General features: G+C 38.9%; 1 protein-coding gene across 10 annotated transcripts in view; it reads right to left on the minus strand.

The window, feature by feature from the left end:
- LOC122248578 (cytotoxic granule associated RNA binding protein TIA1) overlaps nt 1-10,000 on the minus strand; it is a 1,144,397-nt gene that overhangs the window by 889,535 nt on the left and 244,862 nt on the right. Inside the window, exon 1 of one of the 10 annotated variants that reach the window (XM_086547983.1) lies at nt 3,687-3,860. The exons of the other annotated variants lie outside the window; for them this stretch is intronic. The gene's annotated coding sequence lies outside the window, so the exon portion shown is untranslated. Of the gene's footprint in view, nt 1-3,686; nt 3,861-10,000 lie in introns of those variants that run through there. 10 annotated transcript variants of the gene reach the window in all.

A 10,000-nucleotide genomic window follows, 5' to 3' on the forward strand; every position in this document is an offset into this window, starting at 1 on the left:
TGTCATTTTCACTCCTCTTGGCAATCATACTTCATTACTGCACTATGATCAGTCACCTGTGGGCCTAACGCGTCCCAGCCATCCACATAAACCTCAGTGCCTGTACTACCATCCATATCCTATCCATAAGCATCGCATCCTTCTCTAATGACACGCGAATTATCCCGTCCCATAAACCAGCCCCGAGTCATCAGTAGTATTTCCTGTCTTCCATATCTCGTGGTCGATCTGCAGATTGCGGCCGACGGGTCTCGTGGGGACACCGGGGTGTGTATATATAGTTGACAAACTTTTAGAGTGGAAGGAGTAAATAAGTTTCGGAGTCAACAAACTTTACCGGCAAAGGAGGAAAGGAGAAGTTTACGATGGATAAGTCAGTGGGAAAGATATAACACCAACTGTGGTGGAGACGCCGCTGATGAGCAAGTCATGTTGGTGATTGTGAAAATAGACTGCGTTGATTTGGGACGAGCTGTCTGAAGGTGCCGGAGGAGAAAGTGCTGCGAGGAGAAGAATCTCGGCGACTGAGGGATGGCTTGAGGCGATAAGGAGGGAGGCGCTAATCAGATTCAGCTGGGCATTATCATTCAATATGGGGATCAGAAAGGAATACTTACGGGGAATCCAACGTTTCTTGTACAGATGTGTATGTATAAGAAATTAGCAAATGAAATGCTATATAAAAATAAATAAATGATTATTAAATGTTTGTATATGTATGTATGTATGCATGTATGTATGTATGTATGTATGTATGTATGTATGTATGTATGTATGTATGTATGTATGTATGTATGTATGAGTGTGTGTGTGTCTGTGTGTGTGTGTGTGTGTGTGTGTGTGTGTGTGTGTGTGTGTGTGTGTGTGTGTGTGTGTGTGTGTGTGTGTGTGTGTGCGTGTATCTGACTTCTATACAAAACACGGCTAAAAAACGTAAGAAACAGGGAACGAATAACGGAAAAGAAGAAAAAGGCGAGACTCATATCGTGACAAGTTCCGATAACCGTGAATAATCTACACCCCTCCCCCAACCCCCTCCACCCCACACCCTCTCTCTCTCTCCCTCACACACACACCCAAATCTTGTGAAAACAAAACCCCCTTCTCATTTCGTATTCCGCAAACGAACGCACACTCACAAGTCACATCTGGTACAACATCTCCGGAAATTTACAACTGGCATATGAATCCGCCGGTGTACACGAGGCCCTCCGATAATTTACCGTCCTTCGCTCGGGAAATGTCTCTCGCGCTGGAGTAATAATTGTAAACAGTCAGAGAGGAGGAGCGTACGATAAACAAGAGAAGCTTCCACTTGTCATTCTCTCTACACTCGCTGTGCCTCTTCCGTTGTCGTCATCGGAGATAATCCGTTGTGTTTATGCTATATAAATATATATTTTTTTCTTGTTATAACACTGATTTCTGGTTAATAAATACAAGAGGCAAATGAGTGTAAAGATATGAAATTGATTGAAATCTGCAAAGTCACAAGGATTGAAGATATAATGCAAACCGTGTTGGGGTAGCATTCTGTATAATATTCTCAAGTTGAACCAAACTGTCAACATGACTCCAAACAGTTCAAGAACTCAGGAAAAACAAAGTTTGAATCCGGAGGAGCAACGGTTTGTATAGTGGACCACGTGACAAGGCGTCCACGCTCTCAAAAAGAAATAACCAAGAATCGCTTGCACATATATGTTAACAAAGATTCATAATTACAAGTATAATTATTAGTACATATAAATCCCTCTCTTATTTGTTTATATATATACATATATATGTGTGTGTGTGTGCGTGTGTGTGTGTGTATGTGTGTGTGTGTATTGCCGTAGCCTATATGATATAAGGAACAAGGTACCATGAACCTCAGTGGGTTCATGGCTTTCCTTCACCACCCTCACCCCCTCTGCCAAGCCCGGGTTGTAGGCGCGAGAACCTCGGGTAGCGGCACGATTATTACCCGATATCCGCCTCCCGTTCACCGCGCTCTACGCCTTGAAGCTACGAGCATGGAGTGCGATCATCCACTGCCAGATGTAGATAATACTCATAAACCGTAGTACGCGTATGTACTCTTACCTGTAGCGGTGAGAGTGTAATCCTTCGCTTAAATATTATGTTTATATGCTATTAGTTACTATGGACAAAACAATGGGCACAGAGATACATGGATTAAACTCAAAAGATAAATAATACAAACAGAGGAGTTTAAGTTGAAGTTAAAACCTAAATGAAGAGCAACGGCTTGCTACAATCAGATTACAGGCAACAAAGGCAAATTACATGAAATGATGAAGTTTACACGTATAAGGTTAAAACCAGTTGCTGCTGATAAGGTCCTCAACACATAATGAGGGAAGGTGGAGCCACTCATATATACTCTTAGCTTATACTTGCCTACAAAAATCCGTCTCAAAGTTTCTGGAGAGGGAACTCTTCTTCAACTTTTTGTTTGTTTTTGCGACGCGGTGCTCATCCCGTTAAGACAAGACCTCGATAGCACGCGTAACCTAATTTCCCCATTGCTATGTACTCCGGCATGTTCCCACACGCGGACAAGTACAGCCTGCGAGGGTGTCATAGCTCACTGCAATAGGTAAACGATGAAATATGCTAATATGGAGTGAAAAGATGCTGATGTAACGAAGTTTCCACATCGCATAAGAATGCAAATAGAAGACAAACAAAAAGTTGCCTTCACGGGACTCCTACAAAGAACCACATCTAGGAGGTAGGGACAGAGTGGCCTTCAGACATGGGGAACATCGTTTTACAAAATGTGCTTTCGCGACAGTTAACTGACAGACAACCACTGACAATACATAAACTGCCTATTCTTCAGAAATAATGGGGCCTAACACTGAATACAAGCTACAAACTTTTGTTAGACATCTTTTTCTTTTTCTTTATTTTTTCAAGGCTACTTTATCATAGCTTGTCTCCCAGGAAGAAAGAGACGCTGAACATATTAACATAATAAAGTTTAGGTAGCATTAGTGTTGGCAGACATAAAGGGAGACAGCCCAACCTTGTTACATTGACGAGTCGCGTTGCAGAGAAGTTCCGTATTTCGTCAATTGCCGGTATTGTATGGTAATTTGAATAGCCAATTCATTCGTTTGTATATTTTCTCCCTTGCCTTGAAAGTTTTGGGAAATCATTGGGCGTCTTGTGTATTAGTTGACTTTTGTGAGCGGAATCAGTATTGAAATATTCTTTTGTTCTGTACTTTTACTGCTAGACTTCCTCATGGTTAGCTTCACTGGGAGCGTGAAAGGCAGTGGCAAGGTATCGTGAAAACTGACATTTAAACATCTGCTATAAATTGCAGTTATTGCATGCAACTTGAAAATCATATCTTGCATTTCTTTGTTATTTCCTAGTGTAAACACTACTCATGAAAAGTGTAGTCTTTGTTGTGATACATGCTTTTTCCATGCTCGAAATAATTACAACAATAAAAATGCGACCTCTTAAATCAAATTATCATTTTAATTTCAATTTGCAAGGACATGTATACATACATACATACATACACACACACATACACACAAACACACACACGCTCATATTGCGTGTGTGCGTGTGCGTGTGAATGTTTATTAGCATAAATAATTCAGAATTAAAACATACACACTGAAAAGTAGTAACTCTACACCAAAAAAGAATCAGATCATTACCTTTTGGGACGTCGACTTGGCCGGTCACGTGATCCCATGATTTCTGAACTGGGTTTTCTTGGTTCTAATATAAAATCCTCGAGGGTAGTTCACAATGATTCTAATAATTTAGTACACTCTAATAGCAAAATGTTTTCAAGTCAGTCTGCCTCATCACTTTAAATGAATATGTGAAGAACGCAGAGTTGGAACAAAACAATAAATTTCTAAATGGCAATGTAGGCCTATGTTGTTTTCTATATGCCGATCGTAATGCATTATATTGTCTTAAATACCGATCGTAATGAATTATATTGCCTTAGGAAAGTATTTAGAAGATTCGACGCGAACGTTTTCTGATTAATCATATTCATCATAATCTGCTCAATCAACACTACGTAGGAATTCAAACAAACATGAACAAAGTATAAGTTAAACTTGTCCGTTATATCTGACCTTTCTCTTAAATAACAAACAAAACAACATTATCATTTTGGTGTAATATGCATTAGTGTATATTTTATATTCTATATTTATTCACCGATTTACTATTATGCAGTTTCGCAAGAAGAGAAATCTGATTTCAAAATCTATCAACTGTAATTTGAAGACTAAGGCTTAAAGAAAACCGAATTATTTTTAAAATATTCACCTCATTTCATCCTATATTGATTTTGATGATGTCTATCGAATCGACAATTACTCTCCAAGCCTATACTCCATTCTCACAAACACTCGCTCAGAATTATTAATAAATATTGTGCAATAATTCCGCGAATTAGTTCTCACAACACTGATCAGATCGTAACTGAGACTTCGGCGCGTGTGATGGCGCCGCCTCGCGTGTTCTGTTCGATTCCTTTGGAATGATTAAACATTATTCTTCATTACTAACTTCACTGTAAACACGAACACAAATATATGTATTTAAATCACAATAGATAAACATTTTCGTCGAAGTATACGGTACATATTACATCTGAAACTATGTGAAATTATATGTTAGATATCGATATTTTTCCCGAACATTCGAACACATTTTGAAACGGTTGATTACGTTTGATTCAAATTGATGCCATTTAAAGTAAAAGCGTTGAGCAAGTGCAAGCTGTTCAGAAACTTATATTTGCCCAGAATTACCTAGAATAGCTTAACAACTCTCAGTGTAAATACTAAAAAGCAAATACAACCTACTGTTGCCTTTCACTTCACTTTACTTTTCAGTGTTTCCTTACATAAGCGACCCATTTTTCTCTCGTTTTTTTTTTTCTTCGGACGGACAGGTATATTTGAAATATAGATGTAATAAACATAAATAACAAACGCAACGTTATTAGAGGAAATCAAATCAAACCGATGAATTATGGAAATCAAACGAAAGAATAAGATATGTGTAGTCTAAAATAGTGCTATCGACGCTTGTTGAAGATATACTTAAGTCACAGCTACAAGTACATGTCTAGATATAGCACTCGCTAGAAAACATCCTATGTGTTATAACTCAAATTAAAAATAGATATATTAAAAAATAAAAAAAAGAAAAGGAAAGACCGTATCACCTCAGAGTAAAACGCCTTTTGATAGTTGCTTATCCCATCGCAAGTGGGGTAATACCTGTATCATCTCGTCCATAAAAGCTGTATTAGAGTAAATGGTTTGGTTATTACATTTAATGCGCGCATATGGCCATGTATCCGTTGACGGCTCCACCCATCATCACTGGCACAAGGCGATACTTCAAGTCGGCTGCACTACAGTTGCTATTTATTCCAATACATTACTTTCGCATTAGCGCTTGCAACCTTGTCCAACGAATATGCACATGAACAGCATTATCTCCTTGATTCAGATGGTTTGTTTTATCTCTTGAGGGTTTTATGGTTCGTGGATTTTTTTTCCGACTTGGAGGTACAATGCTTTGAATATATATATCGGTTCGCTAGATACGTCGATTAAAATGTTTATGTCTAATTACTGTGGATATATATTTCGTATTGTTACTGCGTCGTTAATGATATTGGCAAACTGTATCTGATAAAATAAACATCTTGCATCCATTTCAGAGAAAACGCATTGGTGGGTACACAGACCACACGCACACACACACACACACACACACACACACACACACACACACACACACACACACACACACACACACACACACACACACACACACACACACACACACACACACACACACACACACACACACACACACACACACACACACACACACACACACACACACACACGACCCTTTGTTTTAGGAACACCAAATCCATTACTCGTCCTATTTACTTGATAAAAAAGGAGTAAGAAAAAGACGATAATAATAAATCATAATGCCTAAGTAGCTCTCTCAGCCAGTTCTCAGACCTGAGCTCAGCTGGTTTCGAGGAAATATGTACTTCAGCTTAATTGTCTATCAGTCAAAGACACGTGGTTGTGGCGGGGGTGGGGAAGGCAGGAGAGCGGGAGGGAAGTAATTTGTTTCCGTCGTGATGCTGGTGAAAGTGATGGTTCCGCTGAAGGCAGGGAGGTAGGGCTAACATTTTTCATCGCTAATTTGTGTCAATGTCCATAATGGTTATCAGTGTTACTGTGTTCATCATAGATGTTATTAGTATTAGCATTATATATTTTTTTTATAATTATTACTCTTATCCCAATTCTAGTCCAGAATTTTATCTCATTAATTTACCTGTATATTAGTTTTAATGAGAACTGTTAGAGCCAAAGTGTAATTCCAGTTCTATGGAATTATTGGCGAAAGAAAGAGAGAGAGAAGATAGAGAGAGAGAAGAGAGAGAGAAGAGAGAGAGAGAGAGAGAGAGAGAGAGAGAGAGAGAGGAGAAAGAGAGAGAGAGAGAAGAGAGAGAGAGAGTGAGTGAGTGATAGAGAGAGAGAAAGAGGAGGAAACAAAATTCTAAATCCTTTTATTATTTGATAGTTTATCAAATAGGATAATTGTGGTTAATGATAATTATCATTGACATTGCAGTCCTTGTTGTTGATGTTAATATCCGATTCATTGTTCCTATCAGTATTAATATTGCCATTACAAAAACATGTCATTACTATCAGTTATTATAATATTCATTATAATATCAGTTATTATAATATTCATTATTACTATCTATCTATAAATGTGTTATTTTCATTAATGTTTTTCTTATTACGGTCGTTTATGATAATATGTTGTTTAAGTTGAAGTTTTAAGCTCGTTATAAAATTTCATCAGTATCCTCATTATTTTCCTTATCAATATCATCACTTTCATAAGCATTACCTCCATTGTACTGTCGTGATGGTAATTATAATCAGTATTATAACATTATAATTTTCAACCTCATGGTGATGATGTTCATAGTGATCATGATATTTGTTCTTGGTCTTGCTACAATTAAAATTAACATTACCATGATTAAGACTGTATTACAATTTTTATTCATTATAGAGCCTACAGTAACTAGCTATATCATCATAGTTATTTTTAATGAGACCTTTATCGCTCAGTTGATAATTATTGGATGAGGCACCTTCTATGACAATACCATACAAAATATTGATGTAAAGAGAGAGAGAAAAATTAAATATGTGAATGATTATCAGATTTCCTATCCACGGTCCACTTTCAAATGAATAACAACGGTTCCCCCAGAGAGGATGGAGAAGGACAAAATGGAAGAATAAAAGCACAATATCAAAAAAAGCGATTAAAGAGTGACCCTAACTAATTTAATTCCATATCCTCTTTAGAAAAAAAAAACTCGTCGACTTCCCGTATTTTTCTTTCATTTAGTCGCGGTCCCAAAGAACGCCCACGAGAAATCTAATACAAATATAGAGTTGAGGTTCTCAAATAAAGTGAACGGCTGTGTTGTCTTGTATGGAGGAGGGCAAAGGGGGGAGGGGGGTACGGAAAAAAGAGGGGGGTTGACGAAGGCGGTCAGGGTGATGGGGATGGGGTGGGGTGGGGGGATTGTCTGTCTTTCCGAGTGATTGTCTGAGAAATTTAGTTCTCTACTTTAGTCCAAAGAATTTGGTATTACCACTGTAATGGACAGGAGACCCATCACTAAGCTATAATCTGATTAGCGCCATATCTAGATTGTTTTGAAATGGCAATATTGGCAAAAGGTATTTGCGGATTACAGACCACTGTTTTTTGTTGTTGTTGTTTTTCTCAGAAGGAAAGATTTAAACTTACCATTGCTTATTACTTCATGCTTAATTATCTGACCACTAAGCACGCCGCCGTTGCCCCCCATGTAGTATTTTCAAGTAACGATTATCAGGTTCATTACTACCATCTGTGTAGACACACTATTAAAAGAAATTAACATCATCACCTTATGTATAATTTCCTACACATCTGGACCACATTCTTGCTCTCTCCCTCTCTCTCTATCTGTCTGTCTGTCTCTCTCTCTCTCACTTTCTCTCTCTCTCTCCCTCTCTCTCTGTCTCTCTCTCTCTCTCTCTCTCTCTGTATCTCTCTCTCTGTATCTCTCTCTCTCTCTCTCTCTCTCTCTCTCTCTCTCTCTCTCTCTCTCTCTCTCTCTCCCTCACCCACTCGCTCGCTCTCTCTCTCTCTCTCTCTCTCTCTCTCTCTCTCTCTCTCTCTCTCTCTCTCTCTCTCTCTCTCTCTCTCTCTCTCTCTCTCTCTCTCTCTCTCTCTCTCCAACACTTGGATTAGACGCCCTTAATACCACCACTTCCACCACAACCAATATGCGGGTAACCACAATCCCACCTCTTCCGCCATTCCAGCCAGCGATAAATATTGCTGTTACTTAAGGTTCTTATATATATTTCCCGGCGTTAGACAAGGCTGAGTAACTTGCGCGATACATCAGGGCGCCCAGCAGGCAAAATATGCCCATCAGCTTTACTGGGGGCTTTCATACATCACTCGCAATTGTTCTTGAAGACGAGGTTTAAAACATGTGAGAAACATGTTCAAGTGCCGACACTCAGGCAGGTGGATGTGGAGAAAGGAGAGGTTGGGGTGGGGATGCGTGGTAGGGGGGATGGGAGGGAGTGGATTTCGGTATTAATGGATTTGCTAGTAATTCATGCCACAATTAAAGTGCTGGGTTTAATTTATTGCTTACGTTTCGCATGAGAGGAACGTAATGTTTGCTATCGATTCGTATGAAGGGGTTTACAGCTGGATTATTTCATCAAGGAAATTATTTATGAATGTTTACTACATGTGCATGCAAGAAGGAGACTGCAACTTCAAAGATCTTCTCAAACAAAGAAAAGAGAAGGGGGAAAAACAAGAAAAAAACACGCACAGCATAACTAAATATGCATAAGGATATACCTGTTGTTTAGCTTTATCCACGAAATATGAATAATTTTATGGCTTATTACCTGACAAAATAAACACACGTATTCCTCTTGCACTGCTTCGGTTGATGTGTATTGCACTCTGCAGCCAAGTTGCTTTTAAACAATATTATGATAATAGCAATGCCATCATGCGAAATAAAAACACCGCTGTTGGGTACAATGAAAACTTTAAGGATGATGACGTCATAGAAGGAATCGAGACGGATATAAAGGGAAAAGTCCGTTCGCTTGGATTATGTAGAGCGTTCTTTATGGAACACATTAATGGAAGCAGCAGCTAAGACGCCATATGGATATCGTCATTCATGAAAAGTTATAAAATCGATGAAAAGTGTTGTTACTAAAGCCGCTGGAAAAAAAGTAATGATAACTTTCTAGGATCATCAATAGTTAAGACAATCGTAGTGATGAAGATTGCAGTAGCAGAATAGTGCAGAAAGCTTAGAGGAATATCGCATATCGCGAAAATCGTAATGATACTAATAATAACATTTGGTCAAATGATTTTATGTAACGCAAGGTATCGAAAATAAGAAATGTCAATCTAACAGTTATATCCACCAACATCGCTTTCGAATATAACAAAATATAGTACAAAAACAGCGAGAGTTTTAGTGGTGCCACTTACAGTAATGAGCCCTGCAGAGTCACTCCTCTCGACACTACCTATCACAGTGTTGCCACTCAGAACACTGACACTCACAGCGTTGCCACTCACTGGCCACCATCACCCCTCGCCTCTCCCCTCCACGTGTGTTTTCCATTCCACTAGTATGGCTCTTCTGCTCATAATCCCTTACATAAGACTGGCCATTAGAGCCATGCCTCACGAAGCTCTCGTCTCCTTAGTGTAGTTCCCGTCACCGGCACTGCATCAAAGGGCATACACTGTGTCCTCGCTTTGCACTAATTGTGATGCATCTCCCCGATCCATCCCTCAATGATTTCGATTAATATGGTTCATAAGCCTC

Source organism: Penaeus japonicus, unplaced genomic scaffold (genome assembly GCF_977035675.1).
Source record: "Penaeus japonicus unplaced genomic scaffold, GWHDUDI00000001_assembly GWHDUDI00000020, whole genome shotgun sequence".
NCBI classification, from domain to species: Eukaryota; Metazoa; Arthropoda; class Malacostraca; order Decapoda; family Penaeidae; genus Penaeus; species Penaeus japonicus.